General features: G+C 38.1%; 1 long non-coding RNA gene across 2 annotated transcripts in view; it reads right to left on the bottom strand.

Moving 5' to 3' along the window:
- The window catches only part of LOC110402010, a 101,527-nt gene that overhangs the window by 29,115 nt on the left and 52,224 nt on the right, over positions 1–20,188 (bottom strand). For both annotated transcript variants that reach the window (XR_002440798.1, XR_002440799.1), the window contains one exon: positions 11,667–11,832. This is a non-coding gene — a long non-coding RNA (uncharacterized LOC110402010). The remainder of the gene's footprint in view (positions 1–11,666; positions 11,833–20,188) is intronic.

Consider the following 20,188-nt stretch of genomic DNA (forward strand, 5'->3'; position numbering starts at 1 on the left):
GGCGGGGGGAAGACCTCAAGTTCCTATTACTTGTTCTTCACTTGAAATCCAGTAACAATCCCAAGGTTGCAATGTGCACATATGTATGTATACATACATACATGCTGTATTTTTGCATATACATATACGAATACAACATACTGGCAAACACAATATTACAGCTAGACTGAATTAACTGAACTAAAGTAAACTTATTTCTAAATGGTTATGTACAGTGGGGTTCTAGTATGTCTTAAATGTAAAGCCTCGGGAATTCAGCTTAGCTCTCTCCTGAGTGTCCTCACACAGAATTGGCGTTAAAACTTGCCAAGAGCTGTTGGAAGTGGCACTGCCACTTCCAGTCAGTTACTGTGCATTAACATGCTCCATAAGAAGGGGAATCTTGTTTCCAGTTGGCTCTGAGGCAGTTACTATAATTACTGGTACTAAAAGAGCAGGCAGTTGAGGTCTCCTCTATTCAGGACTCCTGAGCCTGCTGTGCTAATCAGAGGTCCATGTTCCTTTCCCAGTCACATCAGTGTTTCATGGATGATGTGATCTGTGGGCAAATTTACCAAGACCTCTTTTAAGTAGAAAACAAATACATCCAGGATCGGTGTACTCCACGGGATTGGTTTCCCAGATAACTTCTGTAGAAGTGCTCTTGCTGAGAGCTGCTGTGGCACAGAGCATATTCACAGTTATGGCAGAAATGTGTCTTGTGAGTCTGGGAGCAAGAATACAGCTGTGTGCATGCAATCTGATTTGGGATTTCATCTAGTTATGGTTCAGTTGTGCGACTTAATTACTGCATTCTAAGGTCTTCTGTAATAAATGTGTTTTCTTAACCCACAGTCTCTAAGCTACTAGACTAAGAATTGTGTTATAGCTGAAAAAGTATTTGGGAATACTTCAATCATTTTTTTGAAGTGAAAACAGAATTGCATACTAAGAAGGCAATTTGTTCAAAATCAGAAGGGCAGGTCACACTGTCCTAGATTATCAATGTATTTTCAGTAAGTTTGTGTCTTTTAGATTAGAATTGGGGTGGAGAAGTTGATTGTTTTATTTTTTTGAATGGACTCTGGGTTTAGAGTAGTCTCATCTGAACGTTCATTGTCCCATACAGCAATGGATTTCAAGCACATAAGGTACATGACAGCTACTAATAAAGAATTCAAAACTATCTAGGAGTCAAGATAATGTGGGCATCATGATATGGTATCGTCTGTGTCTTTTAAAATTTAACAAAAAAAAACTGTTTACAAAATTGCACTGATAAGTACCACAGTGATGGACGTACCAAGGAGAAGGAGAACATCAGAGCCAGCACATGTTTTCTGGAAAGTCAAAGATATTTGCAATATTCTAGCCATAATTATCTTTTTGTGTCATTCCTCAAGCTGGAATAAGTGCTTAGTTCAGCAGATGTCCTGGTGCTAGACCCCACGCAATGCAATCACCATCAGGGTTTGCCTGTGCTGTGCTCTGTGTGCCTAATGCCTAAACGCTAAGTTTAGTTATCTCCAGAGCAGCAAGGGAGCTTGAGCGTCTAATCTGTGGGTTTGGGTGTAAAGCAGTACTTGAATGTCTGCATCTCTGTTTGAATCTAGCTAATAGTCAATTAGAAACTTTGAAAATGTAAACGTTACATTACATAAGCCTTGAGAGCTCAGTATTTGATATAAATGTTCCTTCTAACTGGACTAGCTTTATATATTAGGGAAGCAGAGAAATGAAGAATGTGTGAAGGCTTTTTTCCCTCCTTGAATGAGCTACTCTTCTATTCCCTTATTTATAGCAAATGAACAAAAACTTAGCATAAGCTTATTTTCATAAGTTGTTATACTCATTGTGTGATTTTTTTACATTCATTTTGCTGTGTTTTAATTAGACATGCTCTATGCATGCAGTGAAAAGACAGATTAAGTATTGGCACTAGAACTTCCAACTGAGCTCTGGAAATACTGCTGTCCAGCTGGCTCTGACTCATCCATTCCTACAATAAAAAAGCTACAAATCTAAAATCTAATTGACTGTGTGTCTAATGCATGTAAGACTGAGCAGGCTCTCCATTTTGCTTCTTTTGTATATATACTCTGCAGCTTGCCTGTACCAGACAAACTGTTTTTTCTTTTTGGTAGAAAAAGAGTCTCTGACTAGATAGAAAAGTCATGAAATGGGGAAGACTTTCTAGAGTAGTCCAGGGCTTGCATATTTCATAATTTTGAGAAGTCTAAATTTGATCAGAAAACAAAAAATGCTTTAATACCTGGAAAGATTAAAGAAGTAAGGGTTTAAGCAATAGATACTTTACATACTCATTTGTAGGGTATCTCTGATAACTGTTGAAATGATGTTTTATATTAATTTATACTCGTGATTGGAGGTTTTTGACTTAGCTATCTAATCTCAGAAATGCAGCAGCTTTAGTTATAAAAGGAATGTGAATGAACGACAGGCTTTTTGTTTAGTTGGAAGTTTTATTACTTCTAAAAGATAAATTTTCTTACGTATGTGAACACACACAAAAAAAATGGCTTAGTAGTGCTGTAAAATTAAATTCATGAAGGAAAACAGAGGTCCTGGACAACTCAAATTTATCTTTGTTTTAATTAAAATCAAAATACGTCAACATAATTTGACTTCTTTATAAATTTTATGTAACTTTTAATATTAGTTGAATTTTGACCTGTTGTTTTGAACTCAAATAAAAATGTTTTACTCTCAAAAATGTCACCCAGGATGCTTTATGTTTCTACTGAGTTTCCAGAATGAAACATCTTTGAAATAGCTTAAATATAGAAGTTGATGAAAATGTTTTTCATACGAAAACCAAAACAAGCAAATCTTTAAGCCCGCTCTCTCTGGAGATAAGACTCAGTCTCATGCAGTTGATCAGGATGTTTTTTAAGGTCATATCTAAAATTATGGGGAACAGAAACATGATGGAGGAGGTGAAATCCAGACTCAGTAAAACAGTTCTGCAGCAAGGGTAAATGTTTGACACTTTAAAAAGCCTTTTATAATGTGTGCAAGTGCAGGTTCAAGGCTTTTTGTCATCTAGGTAATGGTGAATTTTTGCCTCTTTGCATATGAGTCCATATACAAGCTAGAAAAACTCGGTTTGGTAATGACAGCAGAGCGACTTCCAGGAATGGGAGGCAATGCTTTATCTGCCCTCTGTACTTTGCCTGTTCCCCTCCTTCTACTTAATATAACTTCATGGTAGGAGGGATGGTGCATAGCAGGATTCAAGAGATTAAATAAATATGCTGTGCATGGCCTTATAATGACATTTCATGTTTTCTACGCAACAGATATCGCAGAATCACAAACTGACGGAGGATGGAGTGAACTTCTGATCATCAAGTTCAACCACCCCTCCTGAAGCAGAGTCAGTTAGGGAAGGCTGCCCAGGACTGTGTCATTGGATTTTGAATATCCCCAAGAACGGAGACTCCGCAGCATCTCTGAACTACCTGTCTCATCTCTCATCCTCCCACTGGGTACCACCGAGAAAAGCTTGGCTGCATCATCTTTGCATTAGATATTTATACGTAATAATAAGATCTCCCTGAGTCTTGTCTTTCAGCATAACTGGTACCAGCTTTCTCAGCCTCTCTACGCAACAGCTGTGTTTTACTTACAGGTTTGAATTTGTTTGGAACCAAAGCTAGAATGAGAAACTGAGGCAGAATATGTTTAAGGAAACTGTTCCTACTGCGAGGATAGGAGCTCAAAAAGCTATGCAAGTGCTCTTATAAACACACCTTAAGTGTGAAGCTTATTCTGCAGAAAAAAAATGATGAAGAAATTTACAAATTTAATAAGATATACAGAATACATTTCAAATTGTATTTAATAAATTGTTGGTATAATCTGCAGAATTTTGAAACTGAGAAGAAAGCCCCAAAAGAAGAATGGCATGTTTAAATAATGTTGGTGCATTTCTAACTTAAAAATCAATGAAGACTCTCAAAAGTGAGCTGTTTCCTTCCTTCATGTTGAAGAATCTGCCTGTGAGGTAGTAGCATCTAAGTAAATCCAAGTGAAAGATTATCTCTGGATGACAAGGGCCAGACAGGGCAAGAACAGCTTGCAATGCCAGAATAGGCCCATATATTTGTATCAGAGAAATGTAGCACTGATCCTTGTGTGATACCGCGTGCTGACTCCATTCCACGTGTTGCAGAAGCCTAAATAATTTGCAGGTTCGTTTCCTGTCCTCACAAGCTCTCTTTTTTCATCTATGTGCGTGTGCATGCTAAGATAGCTCTGCTGGCTTAATTTGAGCTGTTTCTGATGTATGAGAACAAGGAGAGATTTTATTCTGATCTGTGGATATTGATAAAATCATTGAAAATTCTATAATAGGAACACATTATTCTCTAATAACTTATCCAAATTCAGTCACTGTGCTGTTATAATTATGATGATTAAATTGACAATTTAAATTTGTGATTAAGACTGGATCACTAGTAACTTATGGTAAAGGTTATCATTAGTAGTATCATTTTCTTCCGTTTGTAAAGGTCCCTATCAATGATCAGCTACTAAGAACATATTTGAGGCGATCTAAAATTGGCCTTACATTCAAATAATTCTCTCTGAAGGCAAGGTGTGCACAGAACCTGTCAAAGTTGTCAACAGACGATTGTAAGCTTTAGGAGACATCTATAATCCAACCAGGCAATCATACATATCTGGATCATATCTAATTGCCCCAGCCAAAATTTCCATTCTTAAGTGCAGGCAATTCACCCCAAAGCTTGGTTTGGCCAATTTACTTACTTTGGAATTTTTAACTAAATATGTCCTAGCAGGCAGCGTGGTTCTGCAGTAAAAAACTCAGTGATGATATTGATAAATACAAGAGAAGGTAGACTGAAATTACCCTAGGTGAGATTGGATCAAAACCAAAGTTAGCATAGAATAGTGAAAAAATGACAGATCAGGAGCACAGTTATGTTTCATGATGGCACCTTTGCCACAGTGTCACATATACCATCATTGCCTCCAGCCACAGCACTTCTGACTTCAAGGGTGGTGGCTCTAGTCTTCTCCTCTTCCCCTGCACTGAATCCTGCTTTTTTGTTGTTGTTTGTTTCTAGGTTGGTTTGCTTTTTGTTTTTTTTTTTATAGTGAATAAGCATCTAATTTGAATCAACTGTGGGAGAAGAGAGGATTGAAGGTAAAGTAGTGCTTTTTATTATTCAGGTCATCATTAATTGCTGTTTTCAGCTCAGAACATTTAAATAAAACGTTCACACAATCAGGCCAGTTGTAATTCAATCAAAAACCCATCCAGCTACCCTGAGGAATCCCATCAGGGCTCCTTATGAGGCAAGAAAGAATTTTAATTAGAAATTTGAAATAAGCTTTTCCCCAGTTTTGCCAGGAACAAAATGAGCTGGTGCTTAGTGCCTCCACATGGAGAATTAAAGTCTTTGCAAAAATCAGCATTGAAAGAAACAACTAGAATTTAAGATTGTGATAAATGAGTCTATATTTGCACTTTCTAGTAAAGTCTCAAGGAAGAATCTGACTATTTTGCAAACTACCACTTCAGCTGTATCTGTACTCTAAAAAGTTCATTTTTAAACTAAAAAATGATGAATTTGAGTCTTATTCAAAGCTATCTTTGAAAATGTAGCTAATAAAAATGAAGTAGAAAGTAATTTGAGTGGGAAAAAAAATCACCATTTAGGCTTTTAAAATGAGTCATGTGGTACTAGACTGATGTTTGAAGAATTTCTGTAAGAAGCCTGCTTCAGCCCCAGGGCAACAAAGGCAGCAACAGAGCCAGTTCCCATCATTCAGAATCCATGATTCCTACATCAGTCACTAATTTCTGGGAAGGGGAAATACAATTCAACTCTAACAAACTGGGGCAGGATGGCAGGGGAAAATCTGCATGTAGATCTTGTAGAATAGTAAATAATGCTTTTTACTCTTCTAGGTGCTGTGACACCTGGAAACTGAATGAAAACAACATTTGGTGTCTACTGTAAATATGAGTACAGCACAAAGGTTGACCCAATTTGCTTTACAGTAGCATCTAGTAACCCGCTCCTAGACCAGAGCAATCCAGTTGCTAGGTGCTACACAAGTAATGAGGTGAGTGGGTTTGGGGTGGTAAGGTAGTTTTTAGTTTGGAGTTTTGGAGGAGGGGGGTTTCTTCGTTTTTATTTTAAAAGCTTAAACAAGGCTTGGAAGGGAAATAATCAGCCTCTTCAGCTTAGATTGCTCCTACTTTTGCCTCCTGCCCTTTATATCCATGACTTGTTTTCCTTCTGCTAATCTTTCCGTTACAAACTCCTTGCAAAGAAAATAGAGAAGAACACAGAAATCTTTCAGTCACCTTAAAATATAGTGGCTTAAAGACACTTTCAGTCCGCTGCCCAGCTAACTTGGTCATGTTTTTACCTAGCTTTGATGGCATGAAGTGCTTTGTGCCTATCTCACCTCTTATCGCTCTTATTAAAAGCACAATAGGATGCCTTTGTGGAGAGTACCCCAGGGCATTTGCTCAAGGCCATGCAGTTTGTCAGTGAGACACAGTACTTGAACTTCACAGTTTTAAGTGCCAGAATGGACAATTGCTCCAGACACTCCAGAAGGGCATGGGGAAGAGAAAATGCACATGGAATGAGAAGTACTATCTATCCAAACTCTTCCACATATATAGCCGTAGGACATCCTGCCTATCAGAGTGGAAGTGGATATACAATTACCTGGATCTAGGAGGGAGAAAGAGGGGAGGGATAAGAAAATCTCCTTTAATGTCCCTTTTTCTTTTCCAGCTGGTAAACCTTCCTAAAGAAATCTGTACAGAACAGATGGAATCTTTAACTCATCTGCAGTGGCTATGCTGACTAGACTTGCACTATCTGCTAATGGTCTGTCCTAACCAGAAATATGCTGATGTCCAGCCACACCTCTAAGACAAGTAAGTAAGTGTCTTTCTCCATGCTATTAATTTAAGTGTATAAAAATCAAGCTTCTGCTTTTAACATTCTTATTCTGCTGCTTGGGATCCTTAACCCTAGTTGAGGTCAAAGATGAGTCTGACTATATGTAGAATGAGTCCCAAAATACAGCTAAAGCTGGAGGCATTTCTGTAATTTGGTTCAGTGTAAAAGCTTGACAGTAAGCTTTCCTAGTTGTTCTTTTTTCCGCCATCCATTGTAAGCCATACTGGTACACACGCTCACTTAATAAAAGTTAGCAACAAAGTTTTGCGTTAAAGCGTGAGTTACAGTCATGAGTCATCTTGCTTCTGTGTTCCAGAAAGCAGAATTCCTAGTACAGACAAGGAACTGTTTTAAGTGCTGTGTGTTACATAAAACAAGAGTTGTTTTTTTTCTGACCAGGAGTATTCTTGTTTCATAAGGATTGTGCAGCTTGAATTTGCATAGAATAATATTACTTCAAAACTTAATTTCTTGCAGGCAAAATTAATGTGTTTGTATGGCAAACACACGTATTAACAGCATAAACTTTCCTTCAGGGCTACTTGAATGAAATGTGAAATTCTAAAGCAAGACAATTTCTTTGGAGCACAATATCTCAAGAGTTGAGAAAATGAGTTCCTACCATCTTAGTTACTGTCTATTTCACAGAAGTTACTGCAAAATGTTTAGCAAATTGGGCTTAAAAATGTTCTCCCCGAATTTACACTGTAGTTAAATTATAACATTCTTTATAATACTTTGAACTACTGTAGATGTCCCAGTTCAATATGCAGAGAAGGCAATCAGGTTGTAGTCACTATTACAATCCAAAGGTTGGTTTTAATTAACAAGAGCAAAGTGATTTTAATGAAAAGAGGAAAGTTTGTTTAAACAAAAGCTATTAATCTAAAAAGGGTTCGGATACTATAATCCCTATAGAGTTCTTAAAAATTCTTAAGGAAATAATGAAGGGAAGAAGAACAAAAGGTTGAGAGTTTAAAGAAATCTTCTATACAAAGTCAGCACCCAGAAGAACAAAATAAGTTGCAATATCTGAACTGAAAGTTCTCCACATGTTCTCCCTTGAAACAGGGCCTCTCTTGCAGTTTTGTGTTCCAAAACTTTCAGTTTTCTGCAGGGGCTCTCTAGATTACGTAGATCTAATTGTCACAGTCTATCATAGTGGTAAATCCCTGTCAATTATTATAATGATTTTCAGGAATAAAACAACCTCAAGAAACCCTGACAGAGGGAAATGAAATACTTAAACAAAACAATGAAAACTGACATCTATCTAACTAAATCAAGACTTTGCCTTTTTTCCATAATCTTTTCTAAAATCTGCAGTATAGAATGGTAACAAACAAAATCACTGTAATGATCTTAAGATATTGGATCAATATATTTTCCATCCTTAGACATCAGTGGATTTCCATTGTTACAAAAAGGAATAGATTCAAAGTTTAGCCTTTAAATGAAGCTACAGTCTATCATGCTTATTTCTTTTCTGCAGTAATCTGGATCACTGCTTATCTTCAGATAATATAATGGAGCAAATGGTTTTTCTTACAGGCAGAGAAAATGTAGTTTAGTTTCTACCAGTATACTAATTCTGGACTGGACACTAGCTGCAGTAACAAAAACACTTTTTTAAGCTAAATATGAAATGTTTTCTTCTTGTCTGCTTAAGAAACTTTAATCTACTCCCTAGTTGTCAGTTCATGCTTGCCTTATTAAATATAAAGCCACAATAGTGATATGCCTAGAGATTACCATGCGGAGTTTCTTTGATAGCTGGGAGCAGCTGCATTACAAGTAAAGAAAGTGCAAAGGCAATGCTGTATACCTAGACCAACGCACATCTTGTGTTCTCTGGAGAAAATAATTTCTCCTGCTACTTCCCATTGCTAAGCTTACCCAGCATGTGTCAAGCCATGTCTAATTACCGTTTTTACCTTTCACTCATACCAAAGAGGCACAATTAAATCAGACAAAACATGCATCCTATTTCTGCATTATTGATAGAATATAGAGGGACCTAGACAGGCTGGACAAGTGAGCCCATGAGAACCTAATGAGGTTTAACAAGGCCAAGTGCAGGGTGCTGCACTTGGGTCGGGGCAATCCCAGGTATTTATACAACCTGGGGGAAGAGGTACTTGAAAGCAGCCCTGCGGAGAGCGACTTGGGGTCCTGGTGGACGAGAGGCTGGACATGAGCCAGCAGTGTGCGCTGGCAGCCCGGAGGGCCAACTATGTTCTGGGCTGCATTAAAAGAGGAGTGGTCAGCAGGGAGAGGGAGGTGGTGGTCCCCCTCTACTCGGCTCTCGTGAGGCCCCATCTGGAGTACTGTGTCCAGGCCTGGGGCCCCCAGCACAAGAAGGACGTGGAGCTGTTGGAACGAGTGCAGAGGAGGGCGACCAAGATGATCAGAGGGCTGGAGCACCTCTCCTATGAGGAAAGGTTGAGGGAACTGGGCTTGTTTAGTTTGGAGAAGAGAAGGCTCCGGGGAGACCTCATTGTGGTCTTCCAATACTTGAAGGGAGCATATAAACAGGAGGGGGAATGATTGTTTGTGAGGGTGGATAGTGATAGGACAAGGGGGAATGGTTTTAAGCTGAGAAAGGGGAGATTTAGGTTAGATATTAGGAGGAAGTTTTTCACACAGAGGGTGGTGACGCACTGGAACAGGTTGCCCAGGGAGGTTGTGGATGCCCCGTCCCTGGAGGCATTCAAGGCCAGACTGGACGTGGCTCTGGGCGGCCTGGTCTAGTGGTTGGCGACCCTGCACTTGGCAGGGGGGTTGAGACTCGATGATCTTTGAGGTCCTTTTCAACCCAAGCCATTCTATGATTCTATGAATATTACTTCTCCCCTTCTGTCTGAGCTCTTACCAGGTCTATTTCTTCAGCTATATCTCAGTTGACTCACAGCTTTGCATGTGCATGCACATTTCTAGCTCACTGAAGTAGCTTCTGATGCTTTCTCATGACACTGGCAGAATGCATTTATTATTTATGGTTCTATTATTTTCTTGCTACCTTTCCTATGCTTTTTTTATTTCCCCCTATCACCGGAATGGAAACACGTTAGGCATCAAGACTTGGTCTTATCCATTTCTCTCAGAACCACACTATTCAAGTAGATGTAGACAAAAGATTTACAAAATGGGAAATGCATCTTTTGTACTCACTCTGAAGCATAATGCAAAGTATTTCTCTTTCCTGCTATACTCTACTTTGTTAAACCTGTATTTCTCCTTGCAAAACAGTACACCTGAACTTTGAGAGATATTTGTTTGAGAACTAGCAGGTCACTATGCAAGACCAGGAGAGCTCTGATGTTTAGCAAAGTGGACAAAAAAACCAACACAGTTGTGTAGTGCTTCTTACAGACTGTGTTACCTCATATGAGTGGAATATACAGATCACAGAGGACAACCTTTGCATGTTGACTGCTTTGAGTGATTCTCCATGATGTCTCGGTCATCACTCCAGACTTCAAGCGGACAATTCCGAGACACCTCACATAAAAGACAGGTATATAAAGCTCTGTCATTGTTTTTGAAAAAAGGAATGATTATTAATTAGTCTTTTCCTTTTGAATTCCCAAAGTGCTCTCAGTATTGTCTTTTAGTAGTTATAGCTGGGAGAAAAGCCAATGAGGAAGACCAAGAAGAAACAGGAGTTAAAAATCATTTTATGATTCTAAAGAGCCACTGGCACTGTAAGAATTCTGCTCTGACTTACTACTGGCAGGCTGATCTAGAATGCTTTTTTTTTTTTTTTTTTTTAAAAAAAAAAAGCTCTAAAGTGTTCTAGGTACACCAAAGGGTTGGAAGCAAGGATCAAAAATTCACTACGAGTATACAAAGCTACATCCTCCATATCTAGTTAATGGTTTTAGATTCAGCTCTTTTCCGTTGGATTTTTGTGAAGTCTTCATTTTGCTAGCCAATAATTATTTCAACAGTGGCACTTAATGCCATAAGTACCAACACATTTTGATCTTAAGCAAAACCAGCCTTAATTAATGCTCCTATCTCCAAAGTCACCCTGTGCAATTTCAGTTTCTTAAACTGAGTGTCCGGTCCATGCTAAGCCCTGAAGCATCCCTTGAATCCATGAAGAGAAGTAGACACCTCTAGCACTGAAACACTTATTTCAGGAGAGGTTATCAGCTAACACTGTAAGGACTCAGACCACTCTGCACATATGCTAAGTGGCATAGCTATGCACTGTAGTCCTAAATGCTTACATGTATTTAAGATAGTATCAAAGGATGAGCAGTTTTAGATATAGAAGTATATCACCCACACACAAAATATCAAGAAAGGGTGGATACTGTTGCTAATTTCAAGCAAAGTATTAATGCAGTCCAACTAGCACGCTGTTATTTAGTCGTTAGAATGCTTTGTTCCAAAGAAAGATGATGCAGGCCAGTATCCTAGGTAGGACAGCTCAGAGGATATTCACTTTCTAAATTAATATTAAATCATGATGTTCTGTATTCCTTGGTAGTCATATTAGCAACACCTAAGGTTTTGGTTTGCTGCTCATTGTATCGTTAAGTTATATGGATTGTATTCCTATTCTTTCAGTACAGTTCCAATGCAGTCTTTCCCTAAAACACTCTCTGAGATAGTAACTCTGTCTTGTCAGGAAAGGAGTGTGAAATGTTCCCGGGCTACTGACATTTTAGGAAATTCTGTGTACACATACTTATAACTTACCTTCATAGCTCAGGGAGTGTTTTGAAGTGATCTAGCTGATGACAAGTAGCTTCAACACCAGGGAGAAGGAAACTGTATCTGGAAAGATGACTGCTTGACCTCCAGCCGCTGCTGTTCTTCAAGTCATAGCCGTTTTCAACAAGGATGGTAGCTGACCTCTAACCTCCTGAAAAGAAATCAAGATAGAGAAAGGAAGGGAAGTAGACTTGTTTCCTAAATGGATGTATACCACTACTCCTGCCTGAATAATATAATAATAATATAAAATAGAAAGTGGAGGCCCATGCATATTTTGGTAGTCTCTAGCTAAAGCCATAGGGTTATACTGGAAAACAAAGATAAGGAGAATCAAGACAAAGAGTCTTGTATCTGGTAGGTGCTATGAGACTACGTATTATTTGCAGGTTCCCACTTTTCACTAAACACACAGCACCATGTAGGCTTTCTGTGGATGGAAGAACAAGCCACAGAAAACGTTTTGGGGTGGTGCTGGGCAGACAGAGCATTAAGCATATGATCTGAGGTTGGTGGGATTTATTCATTTTTGCTGTGCAGGCTACTTAGCTGCTATTGACATTAGTACATAATAACAAAAGTTACGGTATTAATTTTATTCTTGAGGTATGAATAGGCTATAGAATCACATCAATGTCATGATTCAAACACCCAAGGAACAATCTAGTCTTGGCCCTCTTCTTTCCAGAGTCCCAAATGTTTTAATAACAAGTGACAGGAGACAAGGCCAGCAGAGCAGCTTTGTGGACTACAAAACAGTACAATGTCTAAAGCAAATAAAAGTGTATTAGAATTGTTTACCTAAACCCAGCCATAAATAGGAAACAAAGTTACTTTTTTTTTTTTTTTTTTTTTTTTTTTTTTTTTTTACCTGATAGCATGCTTTCTCTCCTGTCTCTAAACTAGAAGTGGGCCTGGTTGGGTGAAGTTCAACAAGAAATAACCTGTCCTTATTTCCTAATTTTGTAGCTGCTACATATATACAAAAATTAAGTCACTTTTAGGAACCCAGTTGTTCCAGTTGCCAACAGCATTATCTTATGAACTAATACCTTGATTTATTTAGACATCACTTACAACTGGAGTAGCCCAGAACTAAAATCCATTTTTCTGTATACATGTTTGCAGTTACTGACTCAGTAATGCTGTTTACCACCAAGGTAAAGTACATTCATGAGCATACCCAAAAATCAATATTTTTTTTTTCCTATCAGTCAAAATAAGCACAGCAGCATGCAGGAAAAGCAGCGCTGAAATAAAAGCATCTTCAAAAAAAAAAAATCTGAGCAGTTTTTGCCTCAAAATTCATCCTCGTGCTCAGATTTTTCAGTCCTTTCATATCTAACCAGTGCGATGTTTTGCAGGACTGCTGATCTTCTCCAGCACCATAGCCTTAGGCCAATGGTTTTTAATCATTTGCTAGGATAATAAATTGTTACAATTTTTCAAGAACTGCCCCAGTCCTTAATGCTGCCTAGTTGATGAAACTTAGTAAATTTTCATCTGACATAGAAATCTTTAGAAAATAAGTTACACCTGTTTGAAAAAGATACCACTGTTAAATAATCTTTAGTCTGGAAGACACATGGTTTAACTGCAGTTACAACATTCTATGATTTTATCAGTCAGATAGGAAAAGTACAAAGAACAAACAAGTATTATTAAGTGACTTCCAGTCTTTGCATGCATACATTTAACAAGTAAATTAAATGAAACCTAAAGAAAAAGCTAACTGTTTTTCTACTTAGTTTAGAATACAGAAATCAATTTTTAAAAAATGTACAGATTTGCCCATGGTTCTACAGCAAAACTGAAATAGGGCTCATGTAGAAGATATTTAAGTGCCTAGAGAGTAAAACTCCCAGAGACACATACTGGATACAAATTTTGGATAAGATTACACAATACATCTCAATTTTCTAACACAATACAGTTAGTCTACTCCATCACCTGTCTTCAGGCCCTGTCTTAATTTATTAGCTTTTTCTCATGGCTGAAACGAGCAATTCTTGAGCCAAACAGCTGTCTTAAAACTCTAATTATCTTCGCATTTAGGCTAAAGTCCTTACTGAGGTTTATAATTACAAAACAAAACAACGGCCTCAAGATTTACGGAAACTCATTTCATTTTTTCCACTTGAAACTTGCTAAGACAAATAAGATTTAATATATTTTTTCCCCCTCAGGCACTTGATTGCTAAACAGATACAAGCAAATTTGCTATGCATTTGACAACACTATTTGGATCTTTCACCACATTAGGAAGGTGCATCTGCTGCACTATGAGAGAGAGAGTCAATTACAAAAGGAAATTAGAAGCTGACACAGAGGTCAGAGACTAGGTGAACAAGGGAAGAGAAGTTCTGAAATTACACAGCTATTGCAATTAAGGTCTGATGGTCCTTCTTCTATGGGTCATAGGAGCTGTGGCAGTTTTGATAAATGATTTAACTTTTATAACAGATCTATCAAGGATAGCAATGGCAAAGGAAAGAGTTCTCTTTACAAAATCACTTACAAGAAAGGAGTCTCTTTCTTCTCATTGAATCTGGGTAATTCAACTGCCACTCTCAGGTTCAAAGTTCTTGTTCTAGGAAAACTTGAAATATTTGCCATACCACTGGCTAAATCTATATACTGTCACATTTGCCATAAGATTTAAAGTTTCAAATCTCACCATGAGTAACTTAGGATGCAAAAACTATGAAATAATACATCACACCAAATTACATTTGGACAGTTAAATGAAAAATCGAGCCTCACTGAAATTCTAAGCACAGATCATATTCCAAATCCCCACATTTCAGTGGTATGCTTTGTAAAACACTCTCTGTGATCAAATCAAAGAACTAATTTTGTTTTGTTTAGGAGTGGGTAAAGCAATACCAAAAGTGAATGCTGTTGTGCTGGTAAACAAAGCACTGAGACAAAACAAAAAAAACACACACCGGTTAAAAACATTAGCATCCTTACACAACTGCAGTCCATAGTCTCAATGAGACTTATATTGCTACTGGAAGGAACTGGTCGCTTCACTGTACAAGGAACTATACTTTTCCATTATTATGGAAACAGAGCTGAATGACAGAAAGAAGTGGGTGGGGAGAAAGATTACAGTTAATGCTGATGGAAAACAAAGAAATAAACAAACAACCCTATCCCCTCCCAAACCTTCTCCTTTCCCTTGTTGCTAAACAGAATAATCTGTACACTTCTATAATAGCTGTTTTCACTTCTGCAGAATCGAATGTGGAAGTTCACCTCCTGAAAGCATCAGACAAACTCTAATATAGCAGAATCCAGGTCTGTATTAGGTAAAAGTCTTTTTCCTAGTAGGAAAGGAAAGCCTGTCCAGATAAAGCATATAACATATTGCAAGACAAACTACTAAGAAAAAGATCTTGACTAAAATGACAGAGAAGGCATGCTGCATGGTTGCAGTAGTATACTTGCAATCTAGATGGGAACTCTATTGTTAATCAGAAGGCAGAGGAAAAAAAAAATGAAATAAGTAAGTTTACTGAACTTACAGACTTCTCCATACACCAAGACAACCTAAATGCAAGGATTTTTTTCTAAGAGTCCTTGAGACCAGACTTATCATTTGAATTCTGGAATTTGGTTCAAGTCTGTCTGATCCTAAGTAGATGATTGAGAGGGTTTTTTTTGTATGTTTGCTTATAAATAGCATTCTCTACTGTCAAGTAGTAGACCTGAGCCGATTAAGCCTCAGTGCCCTTATTTAGGGAAGCTAAGAGTACTGCTTATCCTCCTCATATCTTCCAGTGTTCTGGGTGAACACTAATAGACACAGGAAAGCAGAGAGAATACTCATCTTCAAGAGAAGCTGCCTTCTTAAACACCAATGCACAGAAGAGTGAAAAAGCACTTCACAGCTCATTCAAAAGTTCAACTGTCATGTCCATGGAGACCTTTCCTGCTGATTCTGTCTCCTTGTTGTTTTTCTTCTTTGACAGAGTATACAACATATCTTAAAGCTTCCTTTTTCTCTCCTCATCAGTCTAGCATGTCTTTCCCTAGAGCCCTTTCTCCCCAGGAAGATGGCAGCAGCTTGCAAAAGCCCTCAAACCACATCAGGGAGGTAGGAGATTAAATATACCCTGTGAGTGATAAATCCAGGGGCAGGAGAGGGCACTTGATGTCAGAAGAGCCTGAAAAGTGCCCAAATAAGAGCTCAACTGGGAAAAACAAGAAACAAACCTTCCTATTTTTCAGATTTGCCGAGACTTCTGGATGTATTATCAACTGTGAACACCTCAGAGCAGGATGCACAACAGACGTGGTGTTTGCTGTAAAAGTTAAACTGAGCTCTAGGGGACAGATGAAAATCTTAGCCAAAACCACAAGAGTCAAGGTGGGATATTCTTCACAGGACAGCCGCATTCCAAAGACACATGCACTCCTGCAGACATATCTGATTTACGCAGTGAAAAGTTAGAGTTTCAGAATCAGGAAAGAGATGATTAGAAGGGTACTATTCTACGCTCCAGCTGCATTCACATTGTAAGGGTGAGTTTGAGACAAGAGAGACGGAGGCACACAGGCACAGTTGGAACTAACTAGGTCAGAATTCCAGGATGTTCATCCAGCAGTTTTCCTTCAGAGCTTAAATAGAAGTTGAATTCCTGCACAAAGTCTTGGCCCCATGTTTTACTCCTCATCTCAGCCACGGCACCTCAGTCACCAAATTTGTCAGCTAAAAATTAAATTACATTAATTAACTCTACACCAGAAAATTACAGTGTTTCAATAGAGAGCAAGTATTTTCTGCAGCTCCCTGGTATCTACTTTGACATAGTGCATTCAGTGATTAAATTCATAGATCCTCCTATCTCCAAGAGTTAACTCTGAGCATTAATATGCAGCCAGGATAAATGAGTATTTAAATGAACAGCATGTTATGATGGGCACAAATATGGACATACACAGAATGTAAATACTTGTGAGCATTGGATCCCACCACCCTTCCCACTCCCTTACTTGTGGTTAACTAATGCTGAGGTGCGATCACCTTGTTTCAAAGCTGAAAGCACTGATCCTACGCACTTGGAATTGGCTAAATACTGTAAATTCATTTGCTGGGCCAGGACCAGTTACTTCTCATCCCCACAGAGTACAGACTAGCATAGTTCATCAGCTCTGTAATTTCAGTTAAGATTTATAGATATTAATGACAACAGGGACAGGACGGGGCGGGGCGGGGAGGGGAGGGGAAGTATTCAAACTACTATATGGGAGCCTCTTAACCAAGTGCTAAATATACCTGGTCTCATATAAAAGCATCTAGTTTACTGAGAAAATGAATCCATATATAACTGGCCCTAACTTCTAATTCAACAAATGCTCCTCTTGGGTTCATAGTTACAGCACTGGAAACGACTTTTTCCTTCTAAATTCTGCAGAGGGGGGAAGCCTGCTGACGTCTGTCGAAAGCACTTTGCCTTACCGGGACTCAGCCTTTACTGTTCTGTGACACTGGCTGTCCTTCAATATCAGGAGGGAGCAGATGAATATTTTTCTCAAAAACTGGAAATTTTAAATCAAGAAAAAACTCATACACTTCATCATGACTACAGTACAGTAGCAATAAAGCTTTCTGTCATACAAAAGACGACTTCTTCTATGTTGAATGAAACAAGTCAGAAAACACAAAGAAAAGTAGTAATTTTTGGTTCTCTGGTTAAAATCAAGTTCATTGTACATTCAAGTACTCATAATGTGGGAAAGCAGCATAACAGAGAAGTGCAGATGAGACAACTGTAATATTTGATTCTGTAGCTCCAGATGAAGGAAACAATAAAAAGGATTAAACTATTCTCAATGGGACAGTACCCAGGAAAAATGAATGAATACCAGGAATCTATAATTTGTACATTTTGAAGTGTTTATAGATAGCACAAATCTGTGACACAAGACCTATACCTACTAAATGTTATGGAACTCATTCTGCATTAAAAACAAAGCAAACAAGAACAACTCAACAACCCAGACTTGTCCAACTGAACACAAAGAACCCTGTTCTTAGGACAGACATTTAGCATGTCATGAAAAGAGCACAAGGAAACCAAGACGCTGCAGTCATTTTTAGGCAAGTCACTCCAAAAATAACGCCTCCTATCTATTTCCATGGAAACTACAACAGGTACAAAGAGCAAAATAACACTGATAGAGCAAATGCTTGACTACAAGATGCTATTTTTCCAACGTAGTCACCACCATTAGCTGTGCATTTTCACCAGCAATGAATGACAGCCTGCATGCTGCGCTCATAATGTAGATAATGCGAAGAGAATGAGATGCACAACACTGCTCTTTTTAAGTGTATATAACTGTTTCCCTGTAGAGGTCAAAAGCTGTAGGTGGCAACATACAAAGCCACCACCAATAGAACAGAATACTCAAAAAAAAAAAAAAAAAACCACGACCAACCAAATGTAGATTTAAGCTACTACTTGTGAAGCGTATCAAAATGGCCATTCCAGTAATACCATTAGATCAGATTAACTTGATTGCACTTGACTGGGGAACGAGATGTTATTTAGGCAAGATTAACAGAACTCCACATTCTTTCAGTTGGGGCTGCTAATAAGGAACTGGATTTTGGCAAGTAGTATATTACAAACAGTGGTTCTTTGCAACCTCCTTTAGCAGGCACCTGAGCTTACGAACAGCACTGGTTTTATACTGTCTGCCATAGGTGTTTCAATAGGAACTGTATCAGGTACTTGAGTGACTGCTTGTAACTATTGAAGAGAACGAACATGATATGCGATTATTGACAACCTCAACAACAAAAAACATGGAAAATCTAGAAACATTTCCAAACAAACCCACACCAGGGAAAATATCACTCACTGTGATGTTTCCTGATTTCCAAAAAGCTGAAAGTTAAATGGGCAAAACCATCTAACCTGCTCCTTTACCAAGTCTGGGTCAGCTGCTAGCCCGCTAGAGATACAATGACTGTTAACAGATGCAGAAGAATCAAAGAAAGAGCAAATAACTTGTGCGTTTCACACTAGAGAAAAAAATAGCTCTTGAAACAACTGGCAAATAACAGCCTTTATGCAGGAGTGAGCAAGACTACCATAAGTCTTTAGAAAAAAAAATAAAGGAACAGCACAAAACAGCACTAAAATCTGAAATGGCGTAACACAGAGAAAAGGCTAGTCTTTAAATGGGATGTAACACAGAAAGGAGTGGAAATACTCTCTATGCAATCGCAGTAGCTGCTGGCATCTACTACATGCATTACACTAGATAAAGACATAAAATTATTAATCAGAGTGAAAACCAACTGAAAAAAAGACCATGTAGCACTACTGTTAAGCACATTTAAGGCTGAATAAAAAATAAAGAGCAAACTATTAGAAAATAACATGAAAAAAGCCTCTGTGCAGAGGCTTTAAAGAACATGAAATGAATACTATTACATAAAGTAATGCAAAGATGAGACCAATACTGATCAAGCACTAACATTATTGGCTGGTTATTATCTGCTATACTTGATCAAGCTTTTGGTTTATCTAGCTCAGTAGTCCATAGCCAAGAGACAAAAATGCCAAGCACTTAAAGGAAGATAAAATAATTCTGGTCTTAGTAACAAGCCATAAGGTTACTCATCTCTGATGCAGATCTCAGGCTACTCCCTATAATATAACAATTTTTTGACCCACTGCAGCATCTCACTGGTTGCCAACTACCGATGACAGCAGTAGAAACTTACATGAGTCCAAGTATTTTGCCATCACCCTACTCCCAACTACATTTTTAAGTTACAACATTAAAACTTTCTTGACCTGATTTTTTTTTTAATTTTGTTTCTACAATAAATACTAATAGAAGGTCAGATCGTACTGTCATCAAACACACACAGAGCTCAAAAAAGACATTTCCCTCTATTATCACAATTGTCTATGTTCCATATCTGCATGGCTCTGAAAATATCATCAGCATCCTCCACACAAACCACATAAAGGCTGTACCTGTAGATGTTTGTCCATATTGATCACAACCTTCATACAACAAAGAACAGTTTCTCTCTTCTTGCCCATGAAAATGCCCCAAGGAGCATCAAAGCCTAAACAATGCTCTGACTACACCATTAGCTCTTAGAAGCACAGTATAATAATTGTTTTTTTTTTTAAATATAGTTCACACCACACAAAGACAGCCAACAGAAGATCAGGTAAAGTTATTTATGGAATCCAGACCATATTTTGCGCAGTTTTTGACAGTTTGTCCAATAATCTCAAACATCTACCCAGTCTCATCAGAAAAAACTCTTAATCAAAATTTCCTCACAAAATCAGGGTATAAAACTTCGGGAGATGGCAAGATGTCTGCACAGGGTTTTTTGTTGTTTGCTGGTGTTGTTTTTAAGGATTAAACTATCTATGAAATATAAGACACATTCTTTCATGTCACTTAGACTTTGATTTTGAGGATAGACTTCTGAGATCTCCCTGCTCTCTGTCCTTTCTTAT

This window comes from Numida meleagris, chromosome 6 (assembly GCF_002078875.1).
Source record: "Numida meleagris isolate 19003 breed g44 Domestic line chromosome 6, NumMel1.0, whole genome shotgun sequence".
In the NCBI taxonomy this organism is placed as follows: Eukaryota; Metazoa; Chordata; class Aves; order Galliformes; family Numididae; genus Numida; species Numida meleagris.